The following is a 17,932-nucleotide window of genomic DNA, read 5'->3' as shown; positions in this document are numbered from 1 at the left end:
TGTGCCCATCCACTTTTACAGGTTGTCCTGTTTGTTGTGAAAGTGAAACAGAGAGGAAGTGGGCCAGAGACGGGTTATATGAGTAATAAAATAAAGAAGGGTGAAAAGATATTGAAAGGGGTTAAAATACATGGTCATGGCACTGGAACTGAGTCATTCCAGAAGAAGGTATGGCTGGCTGGTCAGCTATCTAACCAGGAACTTCCCAAAATCAGGAGCTTTCTATTCCTCCTCGTTTGCTTTGGGTCTCACATATTGTTGATTAAGCACTCTTTCCCATTTCTTCAACGACACATGCGGCTGAAAAAGGATTTGAAGCGGGTGGAAGGCCTGTTGGCGTTACTGCATGCAAGGCAACTCTGATGATGATGTCCTCTTCCTGGGATAGAAATCCTCAGTTTCATTGAAAGCTTCATATTCTCCCCCTCCAGGTTCCTAGGAATCTTTCTAGCCCTTTGGGAAGTGTTTGGGAACCTCACGACTGGCTATTGTCCCGCATTTCTCTCCAAAGTCGGACTCAAGGCAGCTTGCAATCATGTCAGCAAAAGAAGAATGCAATTAACAAGATCAGCCGCTTAAGCAGAATAAAAGTAAAAGCATAATTGAAAGCAAAAATGCAGTATAAAAAGACAACGCTCAGCAGCCAGTTAGCTCTAAAAAAAGGGCTGCTGGAACAAACCACATATATTTAGCGGCTGGTGGAGTCATTCCTTCCCTAATGGCAAAGATGCCCGGCTGAGCTTCCTCTCGGTAGGATTTAGCAACGGGGTTGATCTAAAAATCAGAAAGTACCTGGTTCCAATCTCACCTCTGCCATAAAGCAGAGCGCGGCCATCAGCTAGTCCTTTTCTTTCCTCCACATCCATCCCCCCCCCCCCCGGATTTCTTATTTCTAATTTACTCAAAATATTTTGGTGTCATCAGTATGCTGATGATACTCAGCTCTACATCTCATTTCCACCTTCCGCAGGAGATGCCGTTCTGTCCCTTCAGCGCTGCCTGGGGACCGTACTGCAGTGGATGCAGGAGAACGGGCTGAGGCTGAACCCGGACAAGACAGAGGTACTAAGGGTGGGCGCCCCCAAAGTCGGGAGCTTGGGAAACTCCCTCTCTTTTTGGGGGGGTGACCCTTCCTGCTAAGGATGGGGTTCGCAGCTTGGGGATCCATCTGGACCCAGCGCTCACCATGGAATCCCAGGTGGCGTCGGTGGTCCGAACCGCCTTCTACCATCTTAGGCGGGTAGCCCAGCTGCGGCCCTATCTCGATGTTGGAGCGCTCACCACTTTGGTGCATGCGCTCGTAATCTCAAGATTAGACTACTGTAATGCGCTCTACGTGGGGCTGCCTTTGAGGCTGCTGCGGAAATTACAGGTGGTGCAGAATGCGGCGGCCTTGCATCCTTGTGGAGTCCCGGGAGGAGGAACGAGCCACCCTGGAACTCCGTCTGCCGCTGGCCAGGAGCCCCTCCCCCCCTGGGCCGCCTCCTCCTCCTTCTCCTCCTCCTGCCAAAGGCATCCCTTCAGAAGAGTACCCCGTCTGCTTGCACTGCAGCCGAGGCACCCCGAACTGCCCGCCCCCCCCGTCGCCTGCAGCACAGCCCTCGCCTGATGATCAACCCGCAGCTGACGATGCAGGAAGAGGAGGGCCATATAAGGCTGGGCTTCCAATTGAGGATCGAGGAGGCCGGGACCAGCGAGGGGGGACCCATGCCAGGGAAGGACGCCTGCCAGGGGCAGCCGCGCAAAACCGGCCCTCCAAGCCCAAAAGGGCCGAGGGCAGGAGCAGACCCTCAAAGAGTCAGACCACGAAGCCCGAGCCTCGGGGCCCAGAGAGGACACCCTGGCTGGCCGGGCAGCGTTCCCCGCAGGGCGTTGCCCCAGGGCCCGGAGGCCACAAGGCTGCTCCCAAAGCCGCAAAAGTCAGCTTTCTACCCGGTCGCAGGACCCCCACGAAACCAGGGAAAGCAGAAACGGACAAGTGCCCTGACGTCTTCAAACGCATGGTGTCCTGCCTCAAGGGAGCCTGTGCTAAATTGAAGAAGAAGAAGAAGCAGAAGAGCCCCGAAATCAGGACTCTCTGGGTGTCTTGCTGATGTTGGCGTCACGCTCCAAGACGAAAGAGTCCCCTTCGGTGTCCTTTGAGAATGAAGAGGAAGAAGGGCTTTTGATTCCTCCCCAAGAAAGGGGGAAGCTGGTTTGACAGAATACTCAAGTCTCCTGGGAGTTCAGACAGACTTAGAAGGAAACCTTCCTCCGTCAACTTCCTAAAAAGCCTCTCCAAGAAAAGGACTAGCAAAGACAAGCTCTATGTCAGCTGTGTTCTCCTTTTTATATATATATACAGTGGTGCCTTGCCTTACGAACGCCAGGGGCAGCCGCGCAAAGACCGGCCCTCCAAGCCCAAAAGGGCTGAGGGCAGGAGCAGACCCTCAAAGAGTCAGACCACGAAGCCCAAGCCTCGGGGCCCAGAGAGGACACCCTGGCTGGCCGGGCAGCGTTCCCCGCAGGGCGTTGCCCCAGGGCCCGGAGGCCACAAGGCTGCTCCCAAAGCAGCAAAGGTCAGCTTTCTACCTGCTCGCGGGACCTCCACGAAACCAGGGAAAGCATGAACGGACAAGTGCCCCAACGTCTTCAAACGCATGGTGTCCTGCCTCAAGGGAGCCTGTGCTAAATTGCAGAAGAAAAAGAAGCAGAAGAGCATTCTCTGCTTCTTCTTTCCTTCCAGTTTTCTATGCCATTGCCCCATCGAGTGCATCCACCTGCACATTATGCGCTCTGCAATGCCGTGCGCAAGCACCAACGGCTCTGCTCAATGGACGCCTAACCTCTGCTTCCATTCCTCCAATGATGGCGACACCTGACAGATGACCAGACACTATGCAAGTTGCATCTGATCAAGATGTCTTTATGTCGGTGTTTCTAAGTGTGAGCAGAGTATAGAGCAGGCGGAGAGTGTGCCGTTCCCTTAACCGTCTAAAAGGGAAAGACAATCCCCTGAAAGGGAAAGTCAAGATAAGGGTAAAGAGGAAGAGGAATCAGAAGCACGCAAAATAAAGGAAGAAAGAAAAGATGTGGAAGGGATGAGAGAAGAGAGAGAGTCGGGGGACTTATGAACCAAAGTTATTCAAAGTACCTATAAGAGATTTAAAGGAGGCATTCGTTAGATGAAAAGCCGTTAACAATGTTATGGGACTATTTATTTATTTACTCATTCATTCATTTATTCATTCATTCATTTATTCATTTATTCATTCATTTATTCATTTATTCTATTTATGCCTTGCCTAGCTAGTCATTACCCAACAAGTTATCATTTAGTGAGCCTAGTGAAATGATTAAAGAATCAAAGCCATGTTATAAAAATAAAGATTTGTTTAATGATACTCTTTTATTGTCGTTTCATTTAATTTATGAGGGACTGTCCAAACGTTTGACTGAACCTTGTCACAGTAAACATCGTTCGCTTGGCCCCACCACCCACTTTTTAACTGCCTCCTTCCAGAAAGCAAGTTATCAAACTTTGTACTATTCAAAGTAAAAAAAAATCCACATTTTTATGCCCAAGGCCTTTTCTTAGAACTGCTGTTTTTGTGTGCGCCCGTTAAAGCCCATTTAAATTTTCCAGGACCGCCCCCCCCCGTACAGCTTTAAGCAGTAGTCTATGTGGGCAAAGGTTTGTATTTTTGCAGTTGTTGTGCCCAGGCAAGAGGAAACTGAACTGGAGCAGGAAGTCCAAATATAACTAAAACTGGAGAAAGCAAGTTTAAGAAAGAGGAAGCAGTCTAGCAGAAGCCGAGTCTGTGGCAGATGGGACAGACTGTATACGTGAAAGGAAGCATTCCTGCATGGCAACGGATTGTCTCTGCCCAGGAAGCCGGGGTCTGCCTCCTCGTGTGCTTGTGCCCGCCCAGGTTTAGCCCATTAACAAAGCCTACAAGGAGAAGACCTATAAGGATGACCTAGGAAAGGACAGGTGGGCTTCAGAACAGCGCTGGAAGGACCCCCATCATCACCCTCTCTGAGGACTGATCCCCCCATCAGGGGAGGGCCTTCTGGAGAGAGCGTCTTGTGTGAATGGGAAGGATGGAAGAGTGGCCTCTTGGTGCCTCTTGTCTTATATCCTATGTCTTGTGTCTCATCAATAAATGTGACATGAAGAGTGCTTAACCCAAAAAATTGTTGGTGTGTGGTCTTCTTGTCAGGAATCTGGCTGGGCTCTCTCTCTCTCTCCTCTCATGGTCCATATCCCCAGGATATAAAGAACAGGGACCCAGTTTGGGGTAACATTATTTTCAAACTGCCCTCTTGCTCCATTTCAGCAGTTGCCTCAGAATGGGTCTCCACGTCTCCATTGCTCAATGAAAACGTGTCAGTCAACTCTGCTGCCTCCATAAAAGTTTTCTCACCAAAAGTTTAATTTCTGGTGGTAACTGACCGATATATTGGTCTAAAACCATGATTTCACCAACGCTTTTCATTTCCTTTGCCCTTTCAATTTCCATTTATGCCACGGATCAGGAACGTTTGCACTCAGATCCATAGATGACTTTTATTGTTTACTGGCAGGACCGAGAGTTCTTCCTGAAATGAAAAATGGAAGTTCTCTACTATGGGCATGATCTTCCCCCCTCAACGGGAGTTGATGACCTTCAACTGCCTTCTGGTGCCACAGCTCTATGTCGTTATGCTTGAGATGGAAAAGGGAATCATGTTACCTCCCTCACACTAGGGCTGAGCGTACACCCACATCGAACAGCACCATCCTCTGCTTTTTGCCCTCTGTTTCCTGAGCCTCACACTCAGAAAAGTGCTTTTAGTCTTGCAGTTTCATTCAACCGATTTTATTACTATTTTTCTCTTCATAGTCCCTCAGAAATTGCCCACAGTGGTGGGCTATCTCGAAAGGAAAGGCTGCCCAAGGTTTATTTTGTAGGTCAAAGGTTTGTCCTTTGGTTGGTATAAAACCCAACAAAAATGTGGAAATTGGGATTCCAAGGTCACACCTTTCGCTTCAGGAAATTCTTCCACTTTTTCCTATTGCACTTTGCCAGCCTGTGTGGTGAAGAAAACAAAACCACACACCCCCATTGGGGAGGGAAGGGGTGCCAGAGGTGCCTCTTTGTCCCTAGAATATGTGGGGTGAAAAAGCTGAGGAGGGTGTGCGAGGGCATGGTGGAAACCCCTTTCAAAATATGCCTCTGCTATTAATTTTCCAAAATTCCTGTTCTTAGATTTCAGTCTGTTTGTCATGAACTTTAAACATTAATAATAATCAGGAAGATCATGAATCCCTCAGGTAACTTCCACAGGAAGAGACCAGTGCCTTGCCCACAAGCGAATGCTATTTTGGGATTTTGGGTGGGAATGGTGTGTTCCCTGAGTGTGCATGCGTAGAGATATATGCAGGGATCTGGACTTGAATTTCTGGGCCTTTGATCTGATCCATCCATGGGTGTTATTATAATTATAATAACATTTATTATTTTTCTCTTCATGGTCCCTCAGAAATTGCCCACACTGGTGGGCTATCTCGAAACGGAAAGGCTGTGTGTGTTTAGTCGTTTAGTCGTGTCCGACTCTTCGTGACCCCATGGACCAGAGCACGCCAGGCCCTCCTGTCTTCTACTGCCTCCCGGAGTTGTGTCAGGTTCATGTTGGTTGCTTCGCAGACACTGTCCAGCCATCTCATCCTCGGTCGTCCCCTTCTCCTCTTGCCATCACACTTTCCCAACATCAGGGTCTTTTCCAGGGAGTCTTTTCTTCTCATTAGATGGCCAAAGTACTGGAGCCTCAGCTTCAGGATCTGTCCTTCCAGTGAGCACTCAGGATTGATTTCCTTCAGAATGGATAGGTTTGTTCTCCTTGCAGTCCAGGGGATTCTCAAGAGCCTCCTCCAGCACCACAATTCAAAGGCATCAATTCTTCGGCGGTCTGCTTTCTTTATGGTCCAGCTCTCACTTCCATACATCACGACAGGAAAAACCATAGCTTTGACTATTCGGACTTTTGTTGGCAAGGTGATGTCTCTGCTTTTCAAGATGCTGTCCAGATTTGTCATCGCTTTCCTCCCAAGAAGAAGGCGCCTTTTAATTTCAGGGCTGCTGTCTCCATCTGCAGTGATCATGGAGCCCAGGAAGATAAAATTTGACACTGCCTCCATATTTTCCCCTTCTATTTCCCAGGAGGTGATGGGACCAGTGGCCATGATCTTAGTTTTTTTGATGTTGAGTTTCAGACCGTTTTTTGCACTCTCCTCTTTCACTCTCATTACAAGGTTCTTTAATTCCTCCTCACTTTCTGCCATCAGAGTGGTATCATCTGCATATCGGAGGTTGTTGATATTTCTTCCGGCAATCTTAATTCCGGCTTGGGTTTCTTCCAGTCCAGCCTTCCGCATGATGTATTCTGCATATAAGTTAAATAAGCTGGGGGACAATATACAGCCTTGCCGTACTCCTTTCCCAATTTTGAACCACTCAGTTGTTCCATGACCAGTTCTAACTGTTGCTTCCTGTCCCACATATAGGTTTCTCAGGAGACAGATAAAGTGGTCAGGCACTCCCATTTCTTTAAGAACTTGCCATAGTTTGCTGTGGTCCACACAGTCAAAGGCTGGTGGGCTATCTCGAAACGGAAAGGCTGCCCCAGGTTTATTTTTGTAGGTCAAAGGTTTGTCCTTTGGTTGGTATAAAACCCAACAAAAATGTGGAAATTGGGATTCCAAGGTCACACCTTTCGCTTCAGGAAATTCTTCCACTTTTTCCTATTGCACTTTGCCAGCCTGTGTGGTGAAGAAAACAAAACCACACACCCCCATTGGGGGAGGGAAGGGGTGCCAGAGGTGCCTCTTTGTCCCTAGAATATGTGGGGTGAAAAAGCTGAGGAGGGTGTGCGAGGGCATGGTGGAAACCCCTTTCAAAATATGCCTCTGCTATTAATTTTCCAAAATTCCTGTTCTTAGATTTCAGTCTGTTCGTCATAAACTTTAAACATTAATAATAATCAGGAAGATCATGAATCCCTCAGGTAACTTCCATGGGAAGAGACCAGTGCCTTGCCCACAAGCGAATACTATTTTGGGATTTTGGGTGGGAAACGTGTGTTCCCTGAGTGTGCATGCGTAGAGATCCATGCAGGGATCTGGACTTGAATTTCTAGGCCTTTGATCTGATCCATCCATGGGTGTTATTATAATTATTATTATTATTATTATTATTATTCTCTTCATGGTCCCTCAGAAATTGCCCACACTGGTAGGCTATCTCAAAACAGAAAGGCTGCCCCAGGTTTATTTTTGTAGGTCAAATGTTTGTCCTTTGATTGGTATAAAACTGAACAAAAATGTGGAAATAGGGATTCCAAGGTCACATCTTTAGTTTTAGGAAATTCTTCCCCTTTTTCCTGTTGGACTCTGGATTTCTCTTATCCATGCAGTAAAGAACTTTACTTTCACACTTGCTGCCAATAACAGAATTAATTTTATTAAAGGGTATGAAAGGGTAACTCAGAATCTCAGGTGGTCTTTGTTCGTTTTCATTAGATCACAATCACTGATATATTATACTTTGTGACACATGAGACCACTTTTTGTTTACTATTTTTCAGTTTAACCAGTGTACTGTATATTTTTTAGTAAGAATTCATTTTCTATTTCTGACTATCTCTCCCTCAGCAAACCTCACTCCTTCTCCTTTCTAACTCTCTAACTGACTTTTCCTAACTGTCCACCCTAACTGATTCAAACTGTCTTTCTTCTTTTCTTTTTTTTTTTTTTTTTGCTTCTCTTTCTTGGTTCCGCCCTCCTGTTCTGTCATTGGCTCCCACATTAGGGTTGTAGCGTGATGGACAGGTGTGACATTTGGACTGTCCCTCACATCTCCTTTCCTTTCACTAGTACAAATTCAACAAATCTACCCCAAATAGCATAAAAATATTTGAATTTATTTCCCCTCTTTTCATCTTAAGTTCAGTAGTTAATTTATCATTTAATGCAATGTTTAAATTGCAAACCATCTGGACCGTGCTTTAAACTCAATGGGGCGGTCTATAAGCAGCACAGTTTGCTTTGCTTTGCAAAGGGCCCACTTTAAAAACGTATTCTCCCTGCGACCAAGCCTACTTAGAGGGACCTACGTCCTCAAAAAGAAACCACTGGCAGATGAAGCAGAACCCTCAAACTCTTTTTGAAGCCTCACGGCACTCGAGTACACACAGGCCACAGAGATAGTGTGATACAATAGTTAACGTGTTGGACTCCAAAGTCCTGGGTTCAAATCTCCATCTAGCCAGGTGTGCAGGTGACCTTGTGCCCATCCACTTTTACAGGTTGTCCTGTTTGTTGTGAGAGTGAAACAGAGAGGAAGTGGGCCAGAGACGGGTTATATGAGTAATAAAATAAAGAAGGGTGAAAAGATATTGAAAGGGGTTAAAATACATGGTCGTGGCTCTGGAACTGAGTCATCCCAGAAGAAGGTATGGCTGGCTGGTCGGCTCTCTAACCAGGAACTTCCCAAAATCAGGAGCTTTCTATTCCTTCTTGTTTGCTTCCGGTCTCACATATTGTTGATTAAGCACTCTTTCCCATTTCTTCAACGACACATGCGGCTGAAAAAGGATTTGAAGCGGGTGGAAGGCCTGTTGGCGTTACTGCACGCAGGGCAACTCTGATGATGATGTCCTCTTCCTGGGATAGTAATCCCCAGTTTCATTGAAAGCTTCATATTCTCCCCCTCCAGGTTCCTAGGACCCTTTCTAGCCCTTTGGGAAGTGTTTGGGAACCTCACGACTGGCTATTGTCCCGCATTTCTCTCCAAAGTGGGACTCAAGGCAGCTTGCAATCATGTCAGCAAAAGAAGAATGCAATTAACAAGATCAGCCGCTTAATCAGAATAAAAGTAAAGTAAAAAGTAAAGAAAGCCAATCACTCAGGGACAGCCATCTGAAGAGAGAGGTCTTGGCCTGCTTGTGAAGGACAGCCAAGATGGGGCCAGGCTGGCCTCCAGTGGCAGGGAGTTCCAGAGTCTGGGAGCAGCCACAGAGAAGCCCCTCTCCCGTGTCCCCACCAAGCTCACCCGTAAAGGTGGCGGGACCGAGAGAAAGGCCTCTCCTGGGCAGGCTCAGAAAGGAAAACACAATCCTTGAGATCTCTTGAGCCTAAGCAGTGCCAGACTTTATAGGTTAGAGGCAACACTTTGAATTATGTTGTGAAGCATGAAGGTGAAATCTGCGGGCCGAAACCTAATGGGGCATGGCCATTAGAGCAGACCGACTGAATCAAGGGGCCCTTGGGAAGTCAACACGTGAGCTCCATGGATTCGGAGGGTCTGCTCAAGGTGGAACCAACAACAAGGTGTGGTCTGCTGGCTGAATTGTCAGGAGGTTGGACTGGAGAATCCTGGGGATCCCACCCCACCCCATCTCTACGGTTCTCATTCCTCCCAGCCCTGTCCAGGGGTGAGGGCTTGTGGGAGCTGAGGTTCAAAACATCTGGGGGAGCAAAGGTTCCTCACCCCAGCAGTAGGTCTTGTGAGGCCAGTGGCAGGTAAGGCGGAGGGGACCCGAGGTAGGCAGCCAAGCAAACCAGCAGCGGACATTATCCGGGACCCTGAGATGAATCCAAACGAAGCAGGTGGGCTAGGCGATTAGTAAGGTCAGAGGGTGAGAAGAAGAAATAGCTGTTGGCGTCGTTATAGATGCTAGAAATCACAGCCACCTTCAGGCAGGCCCACGGGCCATGGTGGTCAATTCAGGGATGAATGCAGGAGAGCCCTGTTCATCTACAGAGCAGCCCAAGGCTGGATCTCACCGTCTCATCGTGTGGGGTGCGAGACGAAGACCATGGGCCATGCGACCGAAGCAAATGAGCGGTTCAGCTCCACCCATATCTTGGGATGGATGACAGCTCCCGAAGTAGACCCAGGGGTGAAAAAAAAGGAAAGAAAAGCCATGTAGTTTGGTTGATGATCTATTTCAGTTTAATTGTAGAATTTAAAAAAAAAAAAACACCAAAAGGGGGAAATGAGACAGATAGCCTGTTATTCTTGTTTCCAACACAAAGCTTTCTCCATTAAACTTGTACATAGCAAAAAGAAAGAAAAGAGAAAAGATGAATAAATTAGTTTTCTATCTGTGCTGTCGCATTGTGATCGGCATACGACTGTCGGTAGCGACGGTGTTGGTGGGAAATCTTCGGACGCCTCCATCACCAACCCTTTATTCTACTCCGAGAGCTCTGCCTGAGAGCAGGTGAAAGTTCGCATTGGACTACAATATCCAGAATCTCTTAGCCAGCACAGCCACCGGTGCAGGGCTGGGAGTTGTAGTTCCCTAAGACTTAGAACTTAAACAGAAGAAGTTCAGAAGAAGTTCAGAGAAGCGGGCGAGCCTTTTGGTTCACATTGGCTTCACCTCATTTTTAACAAGGACAGGACTGGCCGATACAACACGATCATCTCTAAGCTTTGGAATCCCTGCACATTTTGGGTCTGGCTTATATAAATATTGGAGAATTTCATGGACTGAGTGAACGAGCGAGTGTGGGAGTGCGGGTGTGCACGAGTGAGTATATTTTTGCCCCAGCTTTCTTCTCAAAGTGACTCCAGGTGGCTTTAAATATCATTAAAAGATGATATTTAAAAATTTCGTTAAGTGTCCAAAGATTTTAAAAGAAACGAAACGCTTCCTCCTGACGTGCCACTCCAGGAGTTCCTGCTCCTTGTAGGCGAGGAAATTAATCCTCTGCTGGCCAGAAGGGAAGCACCTCTGAAAGCTCCCCCTTCTTTGGAGGACGGGGCCCAGCTGCACAGGGAGATGACAGAGGTCAGCGATGCAGGAAGGCCCAGGAGGGGGCCAGGCGTGGCGGGGCCCTGGGCTCGACTGGCCAAGGGAGTCTTCCTCCTCCTCCGCCTGGCGCTTCCTCATGATGTGCCACTCAAGGTGTTCCTGCTGCTTGTAGGCGAGGAAATTGATCCTCTGCCTGCCGGAAGGGACAGCACCAGTGGAAGTGCCTCTGGAAGGACCTTCTCGTGAGGACGGGGCCCAGCTGCACAGGGAGAGGACGGAGGTCAGCGATGCACGGGAAGGCCCAGGAGGGGGCCAGGCGTGGCAGGGCCCTGGGCTCGACTGGCCAAGGGTTTCTTCCTCTCTGGAAGCGCCTCTGTAGGCTCCTCATTCTTTGGAGGATGGGGCGCAGCTGCAGAGGGAGATGATGGAGGTCACCGATGCAGGGCTGGCGATCCTGCAAGGATGTTATGAAAAGCAAAAGGGAAAGTGGGAATCATTTCATTAGATATTTCAAAGGCATCTGCTTGTGTATTTATTTATTTATTTATTTATTTATTTATTTATTTATTTATTTATTTATTTATTTATTTATTTATTTATTATGCTAAAGATAACTGAAGATGAGTTGTGAGCATAGAGCTCAACAGCGCATTAAGTACACAGGTGATCCCATCACAAGCACCCAGCCCAGACCTATGCCGTGCCAGATCTACTCAGCCATCCAATCTCAGTTTGTACCGTTCCATAGGAGGTGTCATTTCAACTGGAAGTGCAGTTACATTGCCAAAAAGAACTGAGCTTGAATCAGATCTTGCATCATTAAAATTTCATAACTGTCGAATGAGCAAACAAATTCCAAAAATACAGTGGAAGATGAAAATAATCACTACAGTATTCTGAAACCAGGCAAAGAACCATCAGACCCCAAAAGCTACAGGCCAATCTCCCTACTTACACAAAGTGAACAAATGCCACTAAACCATCTAGCCCCTAAAACTGAACCTTTTCTAATTCCAGAAGAGGCAGGCTGTAGAGCTGGCAGGAGCTGCATGTCTCAAATCTAACCCAGCATATAGGAGATGGCTTTGAAACACATAAAATAACTGGAAAAGCATTTACAGCACCCTATGATATTGTCTAGCATCAACTTCTGGTCAGAAAGCTCTACCTTCTTCCTAAAGGTTATGGAGTAATAGAAATGGTGGGTCATTCTACTTCCAGACCAAAGAGAATCAAACCACTGAAGAGACCACAGCTCTCCTGTTCCTGAATGTGCAGCTGGTACTTATCAATCCGGAATTCCTCTCCTCCACTGGCCTGTTTGGTTGCCTGAACCAGATCACTGAGGGTGTGACTCTATTTACAAATATTCCAGGATTGAGATTATCTGATTCACCTTCTTTTCCATTCACTACATATGAATCAAGCCGGAGTCCCCTTCCTTTCCCCCAACATCTATCGTCTGGGTGCAGCAGCAGCGACAGATGCAGGACAGCAGGAACACTGGCTACCATTTGAATCCTCTCTTCCCTGGTGCCTGAGTCTGCTTTCTTTCTTTCTTTCTTTCTTTCTTTCTTGCTTGCTTGCTTGCTTGCTTGCTTGCTTGCTTGCTTGCTTGCTTGCTTGCTTGCTTGCTTGCTTGCTTGCTTGCTTGCTTGCTTGCTTGCTTGCTTGCTTGCTTGCTTGCTTGCAACCTCCAACATGTGACATCACAGAGGGTCTAAATGCAGTTTTCTCTCTGTCTAGTCGCACCCTGAGTCAATGTTGCTTGAATAAAGAGGTCATCTAGTTCTACAATGGCTTAAGTTAAAACTAAACCAGGGTGTATGGTAACATTGCTATAATTATTTACGATGAATGCAAGATGTTAATGAAAATAATATTACCTGTGTTTAGAGATGTGCCTTTTCTGCCTCTTTCTGCTTTCAGCTATAGCCTCGAGGCAATAAGGAATTGAAGTGATAACATAGCCCTAAGAGGAAAACAAGAGAAGAAATAGACTTATCATAAGTATCATCAGGGTCTAGTTTGGTCCCTGCCTTACTCAACATTGTGAGAATCGCCAGATCATCCAAAAAAGAGCAAATAGGTACAGGTAAAACTAGAGGAACATCACAGTGATCACCTGGTCCTGGGTACCAAGTTCGCTTGCTGTGAAAGCCTGCCTCCAGGCTGGCAGATTTTTAGGGCACCTCTCCTGACATCATCCTTTGATGTCCTTTGCACATTTTTGGTTCAAGGCTGTTGCTCACCAGGTGACAACTGTTAGGGCAAAAAAGCCTTTGAGACACTGAGACAAAATATAGATAATAATCTTTATCTGGTTCTCTTAGGAAAAAGGTAAACAGGACATCCAAAGAAAACAAGAAATACTAAATTCTGTTGGTATTTGCATCAAGCATATCTAACATTTCACAAAGATATGCAAATTTCTCTTGCAGAGATTTATATTCTTCTTCCAAGGCATCTATCTATTTCTCTCTCTCTCTCTGAAATAGGTAATTTAGTGATCTGTTTCGAGTACAGTACATTGGTTCCTTTATTGTGTGCAGTTTTTTTTATGTTGTAAGCCGCCTAGAGTGGTCGAAATGATTAGATTAAATACAATAAATAAATAAAAAAAGTTTTTCACAGAATCTATATCTTTCTGGAAGTTTGCTTTTATTAATCCTATCTGATCGTCTTACAGAGGTTGTTGTTTCTGCTTCCCTTGGTCCAGTTTCTGCTTCCCCTTCTGTTCTGATAACATCTTCAGAAGATGGACCTGCCGGTTGATCTCGGTGGTCTCTGCAGATAATCAATGGACCAATTCTTGTGGAACAGTCCCTATATTGTGTAGATCAGTTGCCACTATGGACTCATTTATCTGTTCCTTTATAAGTTTTTCATCTACATAGACAACATTACAACATTTAATTTCAGAAGTCTCAGGGTACCAAATTCTGTACCCTTTCTTTCCAATGGGGTACCCAACAATAATTCCAATTTCAGCTTGAGGATCAAGTTTTCCCCTCTTTTCTTTTGGGACAGGTAGGCAGAGGTGGGGTTTGGGTTAAAAGTTTAAGCGCTGCAAAGCTGTTCAGAAGTGAGCTCGTGTAGCCCTAGTGGGTCTACTCTCGGGATTTTCCTTTTTAAAATAACTTTTTTTTTTAAATGGTTAAGCGTCTTTTCATACTAGGGCCACTCTTATCTTTACTAGAAGTAGCTTTTATTTCTTTTAGACGAATGTGAAGTATAAATGCTCGAATACACAAAAACGTTGCCTTTTTGGTAGTGCTTGACTTCTAAATTGGAGGTGGCGCTCAGATCTCCCTGGAAATAGTCATGCTCTATAATATTCTAGGTGGTACCCAGTGTGGTGTAGTGTGTCAGAGTAGGACACAGAAGGCCTGAGTTCGAATTCTTGCTCAGCCAGGGCAACCCACTGGAGGAGTGGAACTGGTGCTTCGGTGCAGAAGGAAGGGCACTGTGATTCTGCTTAGGGGCTGAATGTGTTTCTAACTATGTTTGGTACTCAAAACCGGTGTTGGCTACTACAAAATCCATCTGTAACAGCATGTGTAGTGGCCCTATTTCTTTGCAAAGGGGTTTTTCTAGAGCGAAACTGTTCTAGTTTCTAGAAATAACCCTTTCAGAGTCGCAAGTTCTTCCTTTTAATCCCTGATGTATGAGGGTTCTGTAGTAATACAGTGGTGAGACAAAAAATGCAGTTCGTAACTTGTTTGACGAACCAGTCTGTCTTTGTGTGTTGTGTGAATCTTGGTAGGAATTAAATCTGGGCCATATGTACTTGCAGATGAAACCCACCACAGCCAGTATAACCAGCAGCCAGTGCTGTGTGTAAAGAAGCTGTTAATGTTCCTCAGTCCCTGGTGTGCCGTTTGTATGTGAAATGCACTTTTTTTCTGATCCCTCCAACTATGCAATATCTTTATATTTTTTGCTAGTTTTCTAAACTTGAGAAGCTGTGTATTTTCCTGTAAATACTCCTAAAAGCTTGCTTAATGGTCCCAAAGCATCTTCCAAATAATAATAGCTAGAAGACCACCCCTCCTTTTTGCATAAATAAATCAGTAGTGATTTACCAACTCAAATACATATGGTATGTTTGTTAGTAAATGTGTAAAATAAATAAATCTGGTGTTCATAAACTATATGAACTGCTGGACAGCTCAGTGGTTTAGGTATCTGGCTGCGTAGCCAGAGGGTGGAAGTTTGTTTCCCCACTGTGCTTCTCTGACAAGGAGTGCATGTGATGATTCATAGACCTCCTTCCAGATCTGCAATTCTGAGATGATGATAATTCTGACATAGAATTATCATCAATTAAGCCGTTTCCATGAGTGGATATAGCCACAGGGCAGTGGAGGTTTGAAATCAGAGTTTTCCTTCTCCTAGATGGGCTGCCTTCCAGGGCTGACGAGCCCCACCTACCTGGCCTGCTCTCTAATAGTGCAGAAGTATGATCCGATCGACCCTTAAAACTTTCCTGCCTCCCAGGTGTATGCAATTCTAATTGGCTTTCCTATTTACCATATTAGGGTCAGAGATAGAATCAGAGAATTTGAGAATGGCACCCTCATTTAAAGTAGAAAGCCCCACCCCCAGGCCATGTGGTGGGGGAGACCAAAAGAAAGCCCAGCAAAAAAAATTCTCAGCAAAATGTCCATGCAAGCATACCTGGCCTTCATTTTAACCTCGAGGCAATATCCGGAGCTGGAGTCCCGAAGGCAGCATGTGTCGTTCTGCCAACTCCTGCGACGTTGCTGGAACCAGTCGTATTGGCTCTTGCCTTTCCATTGGACCATTTCAGCAATGTGGAGAGGGGGGATCTGCTGCTTGGGTAACAGCCTATCCTCCATACTACTTTACCCAGGCTTCATGCTCTGAAGAGGACACTCCTCGATACAGAGCATGTTACCATAGTCTCTCGAGACTGAAGGAGGCCTATGATTTGTGTACAGTATATGCTTTAGCACCGAAAACTTTTATATGCTTTAAACCAGGTCTTTTTCCAAACCATAAGAGTTCCTTGCTCTGCTAGGAACTCTATTATGCAGACAAACTGCTGTAACTACTGTTTTAGCCCACAAAGAATTTATTTATTTATTGGATTTGGTAATGCAGTTTGCATTAACATAGATATAGACATCTCTTACAATGTACGGTTCAGTTTTTTTGAACATCCATTTTGTTGTGGGGAGTGGGATATGGTTACTTTACGTTCTATACCTTCCTGTTCCAAAAATCTCCTGAGATCTGCATTACAACATTCTCCACCACCATAAGTATGTAATTCTAGGGGAGCTTTGCCAAATCTAATTTTAATTGCAGCTACATAGGATTTAACCTTCTCAAGAGTCTCATCTTTACTTTTTAGTATATACACTATACATAAGTATATTTACTTTTAGATTCAGTGAAGGCAAGAAAATATCTATTTTTAGCTGCTGATAATGGCATAGGACCCACTAAATCTGAATAGACCTCTTCTAGAAACTTTACAAAACGCTAAAAGATATGACGCTGGAAGATGGGACCCTCAGGTCAGAAGGCATCCAACATGTTACCGAGGAAGAGCAGAGGACAAGGACAAGTAGCCCCAAGAGCTAATGAAGTGGTTGGGCCAAAGCCGAAAGGACGCTCAGCTGAGGACGCGCCTGGAAGTGAAAGGAAAGTCCGATGCTGCAAAGAAAAAATCTGCATAGAAACCTGGAATGTAACATCTAGGAACCTTGGGAAGCTGGATGTGGTCAAACAGGAGATGGCAAGAATAAACATTAACATCCTGGGCGTCAATGAACTAAAACAGATTCAATTCAGACAAGTAGCCCTCATAGTCACCAAAAGAGTGGGAAAAGCTGTACTGGCATACAATCTCAAAAATGACAGAATGATTTCAATACGAATCCAAGGGGGACCTTTCAACTTGTGTCCATACAGGCTATCTATACCTTCTTGAGAGACTCCATTGGTGTTCACTCTCAGTTCCCCTTTTTCACCTGAGAAGATGCTAGACCTCAAGGCTGGATCTCTGCACCGAAGAGATCCAGCCACATGGACTGAGAAAGAAAACTGTCTGGTTTAGAAATGGACGTTCTATGAGAGTAAAATACAGAAAACCTTTTGATACAAAGATCGTCTCCTGAGTTTTATTTCCTAAATTGCTAGGCTTTTGGTGAGGGTGGAAAGGGACTTCTACAGCTAATTCTACCTAAGGAGCTGGCCTTTGGCTGCGCATTTTACTGGAACTTAAGCAAGTTCCCAGAAATCTCAACACCTTCCTCCCTTCCTTCCTTCCCAACTTTGGAGATGATCACATAGAGAAAAAGATCGCCATTTGGGGTGCTTGTGAAATAGGATGATGTGGTCTATTTCCTGGCAATCCCCATGCTGCTAGTTAATTACTATACCATAATAATTAAGACACATTTTTACAATTTAAAAACCCACAAGAACGAAAAAACAAAAACAAAACCCCTAGCATCCAGGGACCCAATCGTAGTTATTAAAATTCTGCCTGAAGAGAAAGATCTTGAACTGTCAGCAGAAGGAGCAAAGGGAAGGGGCCAAAGTAGCCTCCCAGGGGAGAGTATTCTGCAACCTGGGAGCAGCCACAGAGAAGGCCCCGTCCTCTCTCCCCATGGATTACATCTGTGATGGCAATAGGACTGAGAGAAGGGCCTCCTCCGAAGATCTCATATGGGGAGATGATGGCCTTTCAGATACCATGGACTCCCTTTAGGGCTTTGTAGGATCTAGACAGCCTTTTAAACTGAGCGTGGACACAGACTAGTAGCCAGGGCCGCTGTTCTCCAAGGGGAGTCCTGTTCTCCCTGTGACTGCCCCCCCCCCCAGTTAGGCTGCAGTTACAGCCTAGCTGCTGTGGGAAAAGCTGCAGCATTTTGAACCAGATGAAATGTCCAAACTGTCTTCAAAGGCAGCCCTGCGTCGAAGGTACTTACAGTAACCTAAATGGCATGTAATTGAGAGAGATCTCCCTGTAACCAAATCTCAAGGAAAGGAAACAACGGGCACACCAGTTTCTGCTGCGCAAAGGGACTTCTGGCCACTGAGGAAACCTGGGCATCCAGGCTCTGGGAGGAAGTCCAGCTGGACACCCATCTTGCAGGCCTGCGTTCTCATGCAG

General features: G+C 45.9%; 1 long non-coding RNA gene across 1 annotated transcript; it reads right to left on the bottom strand.

Annotated features, from left to right (window-relative positions):
• Positions 1-2,604: 2,604 nt before the first annotated feature.
• Positions 2,605-5,116, bottom strand: LOC144584754 (uncharacterized). Its single transcript, XR_013539186.1, has 2 exons — positions 5,004-5,116; positions 2,605-4,481 (listed from the first exon to the last, which is right to left on the bottom strand). It is a non-coding gene; the product is annotated as an uncharacterized LOC144584754 (long non-coding RNA).
• Positions 5,117-17,932: the final 12,816 nt, after the last annotated feature.

This window comes from Pogona vitticeps, chromosome 1 (genome assembly GCF_051106095.1).
Source record: "Pogona vitticeps strain Pit_001003342236 chromosome 1, PviZW2.1, whole genome shotgun sequence".
Taxonomy (NCBI): Eukaryota; Metazoa; Chordata; class Lepidosauria; order Squamata; family Agamidae; genus Pogona; species Pogona vitticeps.
This window is presented reverse-complemented; position numbering and strand designations above follow the sequence as displayed.